Genomic DNA, 14,044 nt, shown 5'->3' with positions numbered 1-14,044 from the left:
CTCTAACCAGAGACAGTGATGAGAGCTGACGGGGCCAGGGCATGGCAGGCTGAAGTGTCGGTCTCCTCGTTTCCTTCCAACCAAGTGGGCAGGACCCACCCTGCACATGCTGCCGGGAGGAGGGCTTGGGCCGGGACCGGGAGAGGAACAGGGAGAGACCGACATGATTACCTGGATAATGCAGGCAGCGGGGCAGCGGGGTGTCCATCTGACTGCACGAGGGCGCCATGCTGGCATGTTGCAAACCTGGGACAGGGTCTGTGTGAAGTTGATGGACGCACCATTGGAAGGCAGCCACCAGTGCACGAGGCCCCTCTGCCCCCCCCTCCCCCAGCCCTCTCCCGCGTGTCCTGTACATACGTCAGTCCTCCGAGAGGTAACATCCTCCTGAGACACGCCTTCGGGTAAGGAGATCACTCACGGAGCTGGACTGACCTCCCGGTCACTGTAAGTCCTGGGGCAGTGCCAGCCCTGGCCTCCCCCCACTCCCTCCCCAGCCTGCTCTTCCCCTAACCCTGTGTCCCCCCCCTCTCCGGGGATGTGGGTGTCCCTGTGGCTGGGTGGGTGGAGGTGATAATTACTAGGGTAATTCCATCTGCTGTACTTCCCCCCCCACCCCCAACACACATGTCCTCATCTGTCCTGAATGGCCGTCTTGTTTGCAGTCTGCTGATGGGCTCACTGAGCCGGGGCCTGGCTGAGGGTGTACACCCCGCCCCCACAGGGATGGGTGCCACACCTCCAACCTGGCCTTGCAGCCCACAGCCGGGTGAAGGTGAGGTCAGCTCAGCCACACTGCCTACCCCTGAACATTCTTTCTGCTGAAATGCTGCCAAGACTGTGGGTGCAAAGCCGTGCCGTACACTGGGTTCCTGAGGAGGTTGTGGGTGGGGCAAGGGGGTGACTAAGTCACTTGGGGGGCGGGGAGCTTGCTGGAGGAAGTTGGGTGCGCTCCTCCTAGGCCTGCGGGGGAGCAGGTGAAGGCAAGCAGCTGACGCAGGTGGGAGGGACAGCTGGCGAGGCAGCAGGCCAAGGGCCCTGTCAGCAGGGTCGCGCTCCTGGACAACGCTCCGCGGTAGAACTCTAATTGCCCCCATTTTACAGTTTGGGAGACTGAGGCTCAGGGAAGCCAAGGCGAAGTCAAGTCGCTCGTGAAGGGCAGAGGCTGGACTTGAACCCCGAGGTCGGGGCCCTCGCGGCTCCCGGCTGTGACCCTGGGCTTCCCTTTCTGAGGAAAAGCGGGTCAAAGCCGGTCACCCTCCCAGGGACAGGTCCGCCGGCCAGGGGAGTGGAAACCACGGGACACGGTGGCGTTTCCCATTCAGAGAAGGCGCAGCATCTGCCAGAGGGGCTGGCACCGGGGTGTCCTGCACCTGCAGGATGTGACCGAGGAGAACAGCCAGTGAGCGAGCGTCATCCGTGAGCACAGCAGCCCGTAGGCAGACGCCGAAGCTGCTAAGCTCCTGAAAGCAGGAGTTACAGCTCAGAAGCAGCTGTTTTGCAAAAATCTTACCACACAGCAAACGCGAGCAGAGGCTCAGAGGCCAAAGCGGTGACCTTCTGCAAAACTGCCAGGGACAAGCCTGGTTCGGCTTCACGTTCTTGAGGACAGAATTTTGAGTTTTGCTTTACAGGTAAGCCCAAGCAGATTTGAGGACGAGGGATGGCCACTGTGTTCCCTGCACGCTGGCCTGACACCACATCAGGGCCAAGCTCTCAGATTTGGGAGCATCACCTGGGGCCTCGGTATTAGAGTTGGCTTCCCGGGCCCTGCCCCTGGGGTCTCGCAGGGGCCTGGGGTTGGGCCTTTCGCCAGCATCCCCAGGGGAGGCCCAGGCACGCAGGAGGCGCAGGTCCTCCCTGGACCGCTGCTCAGCCCCTAAGAATCTAGAACTGACTCCAAAAAAGGGAGGGTCACCCAGAGTCCAGAACTCTGCCCGGGGGTCCTTCTAATAATGGTGAGCCCCTCCTTATGGCCCAGCCCCCACACCTCCAGCCGCCACTCGCCTGCCACCTTAAGAGGCAGTGACAAGGATGGGGGATCTGGAGTTGGATAGGCCGCTCCCCTCCCTACTCCCTCCCCTGGGCTGCTTACCAGCAAATGTGTCCCTTGGGCAGGCATTGAAAGGCCTCCTGTGACGGCCCCTCCCTGTGTGACCTGGGGACACCGGTTCTTAGACGCACCAGGGAGCGCAGAGGCCATGGCCTTGCAGATACAGCACTGCTCAGAGGCCCACCAGGTGCTGGTGGTAGGGGATGCAGGGGAGGCATCCCTAAAAGCCGATGTGCATTTCCCCAGGCTCAGCACTGGCTTCCCCGGCCCAGTGTGAGCCAGCAAGCAGGGCCTGGTGCCCACCCCCCACCCCCACCTCTACCTCCACAGTTCTGCCGCACCCTGAGGGTGGCAGCTCTGGGGCCTGGCCTGGCGCATCATGGCCACTTGTTGCCCAGGGAGGCAGGATGGGGGGAGCTTAAGGGTCAGGTGTGGGAATCAGAGAATCATGGCACTGAGCCCGAACCCCAGCCTCGGTGTCCTCCTCTGCCCACTGGGATATCGGTGCTCACGAGTGAGGGTGGGGGTTCTGTAATAACGAGGCGGTGCCAGGAGAGAGCGTGGCCCCTGATGCTCGACTCCTGGCAGCACAGGGGAGTTCTCAGCACGTGTCCTCTCAGGGTCTTTAAACGTCACCGTCCCTGGTGACAAGTGAGAGATCAGTCACCATCTGGTCGGTGCCTGACATGCACCTGTGGAAGCATCTGCACGAGCACCCGCTGTTGAAAGCAGGTGATGGCACGGGGAGCATCTTATTTCCTTCCTTCCTTCCTTCCTTCCTTCCTTCCTTCCTTCCTTCCTTCCTTCCTTCCTTCCTTTTCTTTCTTTTTAATATATTCTTATTGATTTCAGAGAGGAAGGGAGAGGGAGAGAGAGAGAGAAATAGAAACAGAAATGATCAGCTGCCTCCTGCATGCCCCCCACTGGGGATGGAGCCCACAACCCGGGCATGTGCCCTGATTGGGAATCGAACGGTGACCTCCTGGTTCATAGGTCGACACGCAACCCCTGAGCCACGCCAGCTGGGCGGGCATCACACTTTCAAAGGCCCAGGACACCCACCGGCCGAGGTTCAGAGCCGGAGCCCTGTCCCCAGCGGCTCTGTCCACTCGAAGGGACAGTGCTGACTCCCGGCCCGTGAGCAGGCGTCCGCACAATGGGCCTCTTTCACGGGCGGCGAGCCCAGGGCCACAAGAACGCATTGTCTGGCGGGCAAGCTCAGTTCCTGCTCAGCTGGAGCCGCTTGGCAAACTCAGACCCCAGGGCTCCCGGCCCGGCCAGCTCCGGGTGCCAGTCCATGCCTCCCCTGCCCGGGCTCCTGTCGCCCCCGCCGCCGGGAGGCAGCTCTGGAGCCCACGGGGCAGCGAGCGCACCCAGGCTGTCCGCTCGCCCTCCAGACTCGTGCCGGTGGCCTGGGGTCCACGTGCCCACTTCGGGGGTCACGCCAAAGTGGAAGGTGCCAGGTTGGTGACCGGCTGGTGAGGAAGGAGAAAGGAAGCTGAGGGCAGGGAGAGAGGCAGAGACTAGGAGCCGCGTCCAGTGAACTTACCCGAGAGCCCGTGCCGCCCAGGCCGGGATGTGCGGGCGCGTCCATGTCACAGCAGGACCACCTGGGAGACCAGAAACCTGTGAGCAGCCCGAGTGCCCATCGACAGTAGGAGGGCTGAGCAGATCGGTTTTCTTCTCACCGTGTCCACAGTAACCAGGACGCACACGGTCCCACCACCCACAGCCGCACGGACGACTGTCCCACACCATGTCGGCGCCAGAGCCAGGCTCGAAATAATTCACCTTGGAATCTCCGAACTGTACAAAAATAGGGGATCTCTATGGTTACGGGGCAGCGTCGTGTTTCCCAAAGGGGGGCTTGAAGGGGCTGCTGGGGAGAGGGATGTGCGGGGGGCAGATACTGCTCTCTTTCTTTCTCTGGGCGCTGGCCACCAGCGGTTGTGCAAATTCATACACTGCTCGCCCCTGACACCGCGCTTTTCCGGACGCGTGTTGCTCCGGGTGTGAATGTGTCAGCGGCCGCTCCTTGTGTTGAGGTCCGTCTCCCTGGCGACCGGCGACGCTGAGCATCTTCCATGTGCTCCCTGGCCATCTGTGCACCTTCTTTGGAGACGCCGCCAGCAGAAACTGGGACCGTTTTGATTGTTCTATATTCTAGAGCAGCGGTTCTCAACCTGTGGGTCGCGACCCCTTTGGGCAGGGGTCCTCAAACCATGGCCCGTGGGCCACATGCAAATACAAATACTGTATTTGTTCCCGTTTTGTTTTTTACTTCAAAATAAGATATGTGCAGTGTGCATAGGAATTTGTTCATAGTTTTTTTTTAAACTATAGTCCGGCCCTCCAACGGTCTGAGGGACAGTGAACTGGCCCCCTGTTTAAAAAGTTTGAGGACCCCTGCCTTTGGGGGTTGAATGACCCTTACACAGGGGTCACCTAAGACCATCGGAAAACACATATATGGTTACATATTGTTTTTGTGATTAAACACTATGCTTTAATTATGTTCAATTTGTCACAATGAAAATACATCCTGCATATCAGATATTTACATGACGATTCATCACAGTAGCAAAATCACAGTTATGAAGTAGCAACGAAAATAATTTCATGGTTGGGGGTCACCACGACATGCGGCATTAGGAAGTTGAGAACCACTGGGCTAGATTCGGGTCCTTCTCAGATACATGGTTTGCAGAGCTGTTCTCCCTTCTCCGGTTACCCCCTCCTTCCACTCTTTGAAGGCGGACATGCCTCCAAGGCGATGGGACTCTCAGAATCACCCCCGCCCTCCCCCCAAGGCTTCAGAAGCCACGCCAGGAAGCTCAGTGTGCGAGGCGGCCGTGGGTGTTTCCCGGGTAGCGGTTTGGGCCACGCCGAGCGTTTCTGCGGCCTCTGGAGTCATGGATGTGGACCTGGGCTCTCTGGCCCCGGGTTCGATGCCGCATGGCCCCCTCGTGGCTGAGGGAACGTGGGCGGGTCGGCCGGCCGCTCTGAGCCCCAGTGTGCTGGGCGGTGAGATGTGGGGGCTACTGCAAGGTGAACAGCGAACAGACAACCCAGAACGTGTTATTTATTTATTTATTTATTTATTTATTTATTTATTTTTTATTTCAGAGAGAAAGGGAGAGGGAGCGAAAAACATCAATGATGAGAGAGAATCATTGATTGGCTGCCTCCTGCACACCCTGATCAAGCCCACAACCTGAGCACGTGCCCTTGACTGGAATTGAACCCGGGGCTCTTCAGTCCACAGGCCGACGTGCTATCCACTGAGCCACACCAGTTAGGGCTAACCTGGAACGTTGGAGAAGAGACCCTCCCGTGGAATGTCTGACTACATGCACATTCTGCTTTGGTGATTATTTTAAATAATAAAGTGGAAGACCCAGACCTGGTATACGTTAGGGCGGTGGTTCTCAACCTTCCTGATGCCGCGACCCTTTAATACAGTCCTCATGTGGTGGTGACCCCTAATTTCATTGTGACAAATTGAACATAATTAAAGCATAGCGATTCATCACAAAAACAGTATGTAATTATATATGTGTTTTCCGATGGTCTTAGGCGACCCCTGTGAAAGGGTCGTTCGACCCCCCCCCCGAATGGGGTCGTGACCCACAGGTTGAGAACCGCTGCGTTAGGGGCTCCACACAGGGCAACCCCTCCCTGTGTGTATGCCAGAGCCTGGCCGGCCCCTGGGCCCTCCACCTGCAGAGGGTCCTGGTGGCTCGCAGCAGCAGCAGCGCGTGGTGGGGGCTCCAGCCCGCCTCCTCCAGGGCAGCGTGGAGGGTCCAGGCTGCGTGCCGCTGCTCTTGCTTTTTCTATTTTTATTAAAAAAGAGACGCCCGGACATGCTCTCAGCTTCTTGGGCCAATAAGAACTTTACCAACCACTGAAACCAAAGAAAGTGCATTTTTCTCTGCTTTCGAGAGGAAACAGCCCTTGGGCCCAGCAAGTTTCTCCGTCTCCCCGCCAGGACCCAGCACCCCACCCACAGAGGGAGCCCCGCTGCGCCTCCCGGGTCCTGGGAGCCTTGGGGCCTGGACTGCCCGGGGTCCACCATGGAGGTGACTCCCACAGCCAGTGTGCGCCCCAGCCGGGCTGCGAAGGGGCCTAGAGGGAGGGGCAGGTGGTCTCAGATCCTGGGGGCTGTGGGCCTGGCGGTTCTGAAGCTGGGCTCCCCTTAACAGACAGGCTTATGGGGGAGTCGGGGTCACACAGCCAGAGGCCGAGCTGTGAGTGAAAATAAAAGTGAAACTCCATGGAGGTTCCTCACCGTGCCCCTGGGGCCCTTGCCGGCAAGCCCCTCCCTGCGTGAGTCAGGCCGGGCAGTGCTGACAGCTGCTGGGCAGCACCTGGCCCAGAGACCCTCCCGGAGGCGGATTCCGGGGCCCAGACACACCCAGCTGGGCCAGGTGCCCGCTCCCCAGCGCCCCAGATGCCCTCGAGGCAGGAGGTCCTTGGGGAGCCCCCCTGCTCCCCTGCCAACCAACCCATTTGTCTCTGTCCAATCTCTGCATCTTGTTTTCCCTCTGCTTCACCTTCGGGGGAATAAAACAAGAAACCTGCACGCCTGGCAGCCCGGCCCCAAGGTGCCGAGTCAGCGGTCGGTTGTGGAGCGGGTGGGGCCAGGAATCTGCACCTGCAGCGCATCCACCAGGTGGCTCGGGGTGGGCGGTCCTGGACGGACGGGCCTTCGGAAAGTAACCTTTATTGGTTTCAGTTGTGTGGGGGTTTTAAGTCAAAACAACATGCGGGCCCGGCTGGCGTGGCTCAGTGGTTGAGCGTTGATCTATGAACCAGGAGGTCACAATTCGATTCCCGGTCAAGGCACGTGCCTGGGTTTCGGGCTGGATCCCTGGTGTTGGGCGTGCAGGAGGCAGCTGATCCATGAGTCTCTCTCATCATTGATGTTTCTATCTCTCTCCCTCTTCCTTCCTCTCTGAAATCAATAAAAACATATTTTAAATAAAACAACAAAAACATGTGGATATTAAAGCAAAAAGGACGCTGAGGTGGAAGTAGCCTGGGTGGTGGCCTGGTCATTGCCACTGACTCCTATCCGGTCGGTGCCTCTCCTCCCAGGAGCCTTGCTTGCCTAAGGAGCATTTACTGTGCACTTACTATGTGCCAGGCCCAGGGACACAGAGGGTAATAAACACCATCCGTGCCCGTGTGGCCCCTCAGAGTCGAGTCAGCAAAACCCATGCCCACAATACTTAAATAGAGCCGTTCCCAAGAGGGGGTTAGTCTAAATGGTAGTAATCCTCCTGGCAATACATAAGAGACACAACAAATACTAGTATTAATTCGCTGACCAAAATCCCAGCTCCTGGGGAATTTTTCCTAAGAAAAAGAAAAGATGTATACTATGCTGTTATTTTAAAAATACATGTGACTAGTTAATTATGGTCCATCCACCCAATAAATTATATGTAGCCACACCACACACACACACACACACACACGCACACCCAGAACTACAGAACACACAAATGTGCTTAATACATTATATTTTAGGGCCTAACCTAACCGCCACCAAGAGGGGTCTGATTTTTAAGATTGTGGTGCATAGAGGCAACGAAATGCTAACGGTTGTCACAAAGAAGAAGTTGGAAAGTCTCCAAGTGACAAAAGAGAAAGATTTCTATTACGTACATGGATTATACATGGAAAAATTCTACAAGGATTTGAGCCCTAGCTGGTTTGGCTCAGTGGGTAGAGCATCGGTCTGCAGACTGAAGGGTCCTGGGTTTGATTCTGGTCCAGGGCACATGCCCAGGTTGCAGGCTCAATCCCCAGCAGGAGGCGTGCAGGAGGCAGCTGATCAAGGATTCTCTCTCATCATTGATGTTTTGATCTCTCTCTCTCCATCTCCTTTCCTCTGTGGAATCAATAGCAATATATTTTTTTAAAAATTTAGAAAGATTTGAGTGCCATAGTTCTGAGGCCAGAACTATACAGCTGTGCTTTTTAGTTGTGATATCTATATAGATTGTATAATAAAGGTATATATGATATTATATATAATATAAATAAAATATGTGTAATCTATTTGCAATTATAGGACATAATTCATATAAAATATGTAAGAAACGTGGGGACGAGTCTTGGCATCACCACTTGGGAAAGCTGTAGTGATGCTTAGTGAGGTGGAAGCTGCACCGCCCACCCATTCCCAGCCCCGCGCGCCTGGGCACACCGAGACTCTTTCCTCCCTGTGCTCAGGGAGGCATGGAGAAGAACATCCCTGCACAGGCACTTGTGAAAGGTGGAGATATGGGCCTGGGGTGGCTCAGTGGTTGAGCGGAGACCTATGAACCAGGAGGTCACAGTTCGATTCCCAGTTAGGGCACAGGCCCGAGTTGCGGGCTTGACCGCTAGTGCGGGGCGTGCAGGAGGCAGCCAATCAATGATTCTCTCTCATCGTTGATGTTTCTATCTCTCTCTCCATCTCCCTTCCTTTCTGAAATCAATAAAAATATTATATATTTTAAAGATGGAAATACTGGACTAAAGGCAGAGGCCACCCCCGAGGCAGGAGCAGAACAGCCGCGTTCCCTTACACAATGGAGTACTACTCTCGGGGCTGATGAATTCCTGGGCTGAGTTAGCCAGGTTTCCAGCTGCGGCTGCGGCTGCGCACTAGGCGGGCTGTCTGTGCTGGTGCCTAAGGCAATGCCGCTCCCATGGAGCTTGCCCTCCAGTGAGGGGGGTAGGGAATGAGTTGGAGGGACGGGACCCCTCAGGGTTCACGCACTGGCGGTGTGAGCCGTGAATCACTGAACGGATGGGCCTGGGCTACGTGTGGCAACAGGAACCAAGGGTGTTGGGCCCAAAAGACAGTTGCAGAGGGAATCAAACGAAATGAAACCATGCACAGGAGGCTTTCTTAAAGCTACCAAGTTCTATGTGTTGTTTATGGAGACGCAGGGATGATGAATTCCACACTCAGCCTAGTGGTTCCTAGGAGGTGGGAGGGGGTGATGGGCATGGGAGGTGACACAGTGCTTCCTGGCCTCCTTTCCTCCCAGAAAGAAGGGAGAGAGGGAGGGAGGGAGGGAGGTGGGAAGAAAGTGAGGGAGGGAGGGAGGTGGGAAGAAAGCGAGGGAGGGAGGGAGGTGGGAAGAAAGCGAGGGAGGGAGGGAAGGAAGAGAGGGAGGGAGGGAAGGAAGGGAGGAAGGGAAGAAGAAGGAAGGAAGGAAGGAAGGAAGGAAGGAAGGAAGGAAGGAAGGAAGGAAGGAAGGAAGGAAGGAAGGAAGGAAGGAAGGACAAGATCGGGAGCAAACATGGCTAACCATCGGCGGTGACTGAGTGCGTGGGAATCGGAACTGGAGCTGGCCCTGGAGGGGCGGCCATGATGTGCTGAGTTTGGTGGCGAGAAGAGCAAGGACGTGAAGTTCCTGGAGCGAAGAGCTGCCTGAACAGACCGACGTCCTTTCCATCCGTGGGCCGAGCCGAAGTCAGAACTTGAAAGAAATGAAAACCCACTGGTTTTGTCCTGGACAGACGCGTGGTCAGGACGGCCTGCTCTCCGCCCCCCTCAGTCCGGGCTCAGCCTCCTCTCGGTCAATGTGCCCCTCTTCCTCTCCCTCTTTCTCTCGGATCCCCCTCCTTGTGCAGTGTCAGCCCGAGGGTGGTGAGAGAGTGCCTGGGACCTCCGTCAAGCACCGGCGGCCCTGAGACACGCACAGCCGGGCTCAGGGAGGCCTCCGCTGGCCGTCTCCCGGGAAACACTGACCGGCACCTGCGGGGCGCCAGGCCCTGCGCTGGGTGCTTGGAACGGGGTAGGCAAGGCCCCCATTTTCTTACGCTTACTCTCAGCGGAGCCAACGGAGCATAAGTCAGTTAAATAACATCTGATGGCCGATGTCCCGGAGAATATGAAACAAGGGGAGCCGACAGTGTCAGTAGGTCAGCCCAGGGTAGCGTAGAGGCTTTTCCCGCAACAACATTTAAAACGAACTTTCGTCCATTAAAAAAGTGTGTCCTAGCCTGGCTGGCGTGGCTCAGTGGTTGAACGTCGACCTACAAACCAAGAAGTCATGGTTCGATTCCCGTCAAGGGCACATGCCTGGGTTGCAGGCTCCGTGCCCAGTGGGGGGAGTGCAGGAGGCAGCTGATCAATGATTCTCTCTCATCATTGATGTTTCTATTTCTCTCTCCCTTCCTCTCTGAAATCAATAAAAAATATATATTTTTTAAAAAGACATCTTAAAAATATTGTCTTAGGTTTATGATTCTCTTTTCCCAAAGGAAGAGGGGACTGAGGGTCAGAGAGTGTCATTTTTCCATCCGTGAGTTGCTGGGAGGCCTCGCTCATCCTGTGGGCTCCTCTGACGCTCCTTGGATGTGCCAGGAGCGTGACTTGTGTACAGGAGCTGTTTCTCCGGTGATAGCATCGGTGCCGCCCTGTTCTTACCACAGCCTCGCAGGAAGAGGGCGGTCCTTCCTCCCGCCAATCAGCCGGCGCAGCCAGCGTTTCACTTTCTTTAAAGTGTAAAACAGAAGTGTCATGGGCACCGACCTCACTCTTTGTAAAGACAGTCTTTTCTTTTTAAGGATAAAAGGCACAGAAAGAACGAGGCCTTCTTCTCTCCAGGCATGATTCGAGGCCCGTTTCTTGGAGACCGTGGTGCCTGGGCTGGGGCGGGAGGTGATGGGAGACGCCTTTGTGCCCGGGGTCCCCTGACCATCGGGTCCCCGACAGCACCCGCGTGGCAGCGAACGAGCCATGCCATGAGAGATGCGTCGCTGTAGGAATCCCAGGCAGAGCAGACATCACTTCAGCGGGCACCCTCGGGGGATCTGGTGATGGCGGGGCTGGGCTTTCGGGGTTAGAGAGGGGTCCCAAATGGGCCCAGAGGCTGGGGGCCTGACCCTCCTTGTCCTCTCTCAGGATTCACCTGCCTTGTTGCCTACAACGTCCTAAAACAGTATTTTTTCCCCCTTTTTTTCCCCAGTTCAATCCCTGTCACCTACTCTATCTTGGCTAGAAGTTCCCTCAGATCTATTTTTATTTTTATTTATTTTATTTATCTTTATTTTAAATAGATTTGTATTGATTTCAGAGAGGAAAGGAAAGGGAGAGCGGGAGAAAGAGAGAGAGAGAGAGAGAGAGAGAGACATCAACGATGAGAGAGAGTCATTGATCAGTTTCCTCCTGCATGCCCCACACTGGGGATTGAGCCTACAACCAGGGAATGTGCCCTTGACCGGGAATCGAACCTTGACCTCCTGATTCATAGGTTGCCACTCAACCACTGAGCCACGCGGCTGAACAGATCTGTTTTTATTGGCAAAATCTCTTCCTGGTGGTGATGCCTGCTGCCCTGTTCAGGCGTCTCCCAGCGCCTTGGTTACTAGGTAATAATTCTGAGTTTGAATTCCAAAGTTCAAGCTTGGAGCGAACCACAGGCTTTGAGTCCGGAGCCTGGGTTCAAGTTCAGCTTCTGCCGCTAAGCAGATGGCTTTGGGGTGGGGAGCTTGGACTCATGGCAGTCACTGCACCTGCCTCACCTCGGAGACCAGGGTTTGGGGGTTAAAGAGAACGAATGTAGAATCCTTCTGTGAACTCGAAAGCCCCAGGTAATTGTCCGGTCTTTTTTATGAGTCGTTTTCACAGCCCGCACTGCTATCAGCCAAACAAAGCTGGTGCTCGGGGAATAGCCTGAAGTGGCTTAAGCAGCTTAGAATCATGAATGGAAACGAGAAGCGATGACAATATATTGAAAGAAATCATGTGTGTCGAAGACGAAGGTAAATTGGACCATCGTAGGTGGCCTGAACCCTTTGAGGATTCTCCGCCCCGTTTGCCACATCTTGGTTTTCATTTGCATGTGTCACCCAGACTTTCACTATTGATCCCTTTTCTTAGAGCCTCAGGGGCTTTGCTTTTGCATGAGTGACTCTTACACGGCGCTGCCACTTCCCAACGGTGACCGTGACAGAGAGGAACGACCCCTGACCTCGCCAGCAAGCGCCTCGTGCGCCGTGTGCCGAGCTAAGGACTCGAGTGGCGCTGTCCTATGGGGTCCTCATCAGGCCCCATGAACTAGACTATGGTTGTCCCCATTTTACTGACCAGTAAACTGAGGCTTAGGGGTGGTGGGGAGTGAGTGCCAGGCCCTGTTTCCCAAAGCAAATCAAGTCAGATTCTAAGTAGCCAGAATGCTTCCAACTGGAACCCTCAGCCAACTCTGTATGTGTGTGTGTGTGTGTGCATGCACACATGCATGAACATGCGCACGCACATTTTTTGGGGCCCAGTTAACGTCGGGGGAAAAAAAGAGGTAAATGACTAAGTGTGTGTGACATGCCGTTGAGTCAGCTCGTCTCCTGGCGACCCTAGGGATGAGTGATGTCCTGTCCTCCCGCCAGCTCGGCTCCGCAGGCTCCTGCCTGTGGCTTCCCTCATGGAATCACACCAGCTCCTACTTGGTCTTCCTCTTTTCTGCCGCTGTCGATTTTCCCAGCATGATGGTCTTTTCCAAAGAGCCCTGCTCCTCAGGGTGTGCCCACGGTAGGACGGCTTCCGTTTGTCATTATTGCCTCCAGCGATGTTTCAGGCTTCATCTGCTCCAGGACCTGCCTGTCCATCTCTCTGGCGGTCCAGGGTCTCCGAAGCGCTCTCCTCCAGCGCCATGCTGCAGATGAATCCACCCCCATCAGCCTCCTTGTCTTTTCTCTAATTACTGTCATAATTAAAAACATAACTCATGCCTGGCTGGTATAGTTCAGTGGTTGAGCATCGACCTGTGAACCAGGAGGTCAACGTTCAATTCCTGGTCAGAGCCTTCATGAGTGAGATTAGCGCCCTTATAATGAAGACCCCAGAGGGCTCCCTCCCCACCTCGGAGGACACAGGGAAGGAGGCCATTGACGACCTAGGAAGTGGGTTCTCACCCGACACCAGACCTGTTGCCACCTTGACCTCCGGCTTCCAGGCCTCCAGAACCACAAGCAATAATGTTTGTTGCTTAAATCCCACGGTCCGTGGGATTCTGTTACCAGAGCAGGTCTCTGCAGTGGCCACTTGCCAGAGCTCTTCCCAGGCATCACCCCGGGTGTCCCTTGGCTTAACTGTGTCCAACCTGCCTGGCCCTGGTTGAATGAGCCGAGACCAGAGCCCGAGACGCGTCCACAGGAGTTGGGCCCTCAGCTGAGGCGTCTCTGATTGGAGCGCAAGGTAAGCATATTCCAGCCCCTGCCGATACCTTCCTCATTCTCCTCTGCTTCCTGAGCCCCCACATTGACAGTTACCCTCACGCCCATCTGTCTGCAGTTCCCCAGCCTACCAGAAGTCCCTCACCCCGGTGCCTTCAAATACCGCTGTGATCACAGCAACGGTGACAGCTCTCTCCTGGCTCCTACTAACGGGCTATTTCACTTAACTCCCCGGAACCTAACGAAGTCCTTATTGTTAATCCCACTTCACAGAAGAGCAAACTGAGGCTCAGAGTGGCTAAGAGCTGGGGTTTGGAGCCAGACAATCTGGGGTCCACGCCCGGCTCCACCGCTATGGAATGAGCTTGACCTCTAGCAAATTCCACCTCTTCCAGCTCCAGCGTCTTGCGTAACTCCGGCAGGCTGAACCTGCTTCCCGGGGCTGTCAGGAGAATTCAATTAGATGGGCACAACGTTTGGCACCTGTCGGTACTTAAGAAATGGTTGGAATGTTTACTGCCCACGTTAAGCAGCCAAGAAGGAGACTCAGCTCAGCTCTGATTCCAAACCCTGCTCCTGCTTCTCCCCGTGTTCAGGGCTCCAGACCCAGCTGCTGCGCTCTCCCCGCCCCAGCAGGCGAAGGTGGGCATCGCTTCCCCTTGCAGGCATGAGAGCCCCGATGCTGGAGCCAGCTTCCAGGTGCTTCTTTTCCCCACGTTGCCTCAATGCCTCTCAGAACTTCGAGGAAGGTTCCCTGATCGCCGTCACCTGCTCCCTCTTTAGTTCCCTCCCTTCCAAGTTCCTCACCGCTCT

Source organism: Myotis daubentonii, chromosome 17 (genome assembly GCF_963259705.1).
Source record: "Myotis daubentonii chromosome 17, mMyoDau2.1, whole genome shotgun sequence".
NCBI lineage: Eukaryota > Metazoa > Chordata > Mammalia > Chiroptera > Vespertilionidae > Myotis > Myotis daubentonii.
This window is presented reverse-complemented; position numbering follows the sequence as displayed.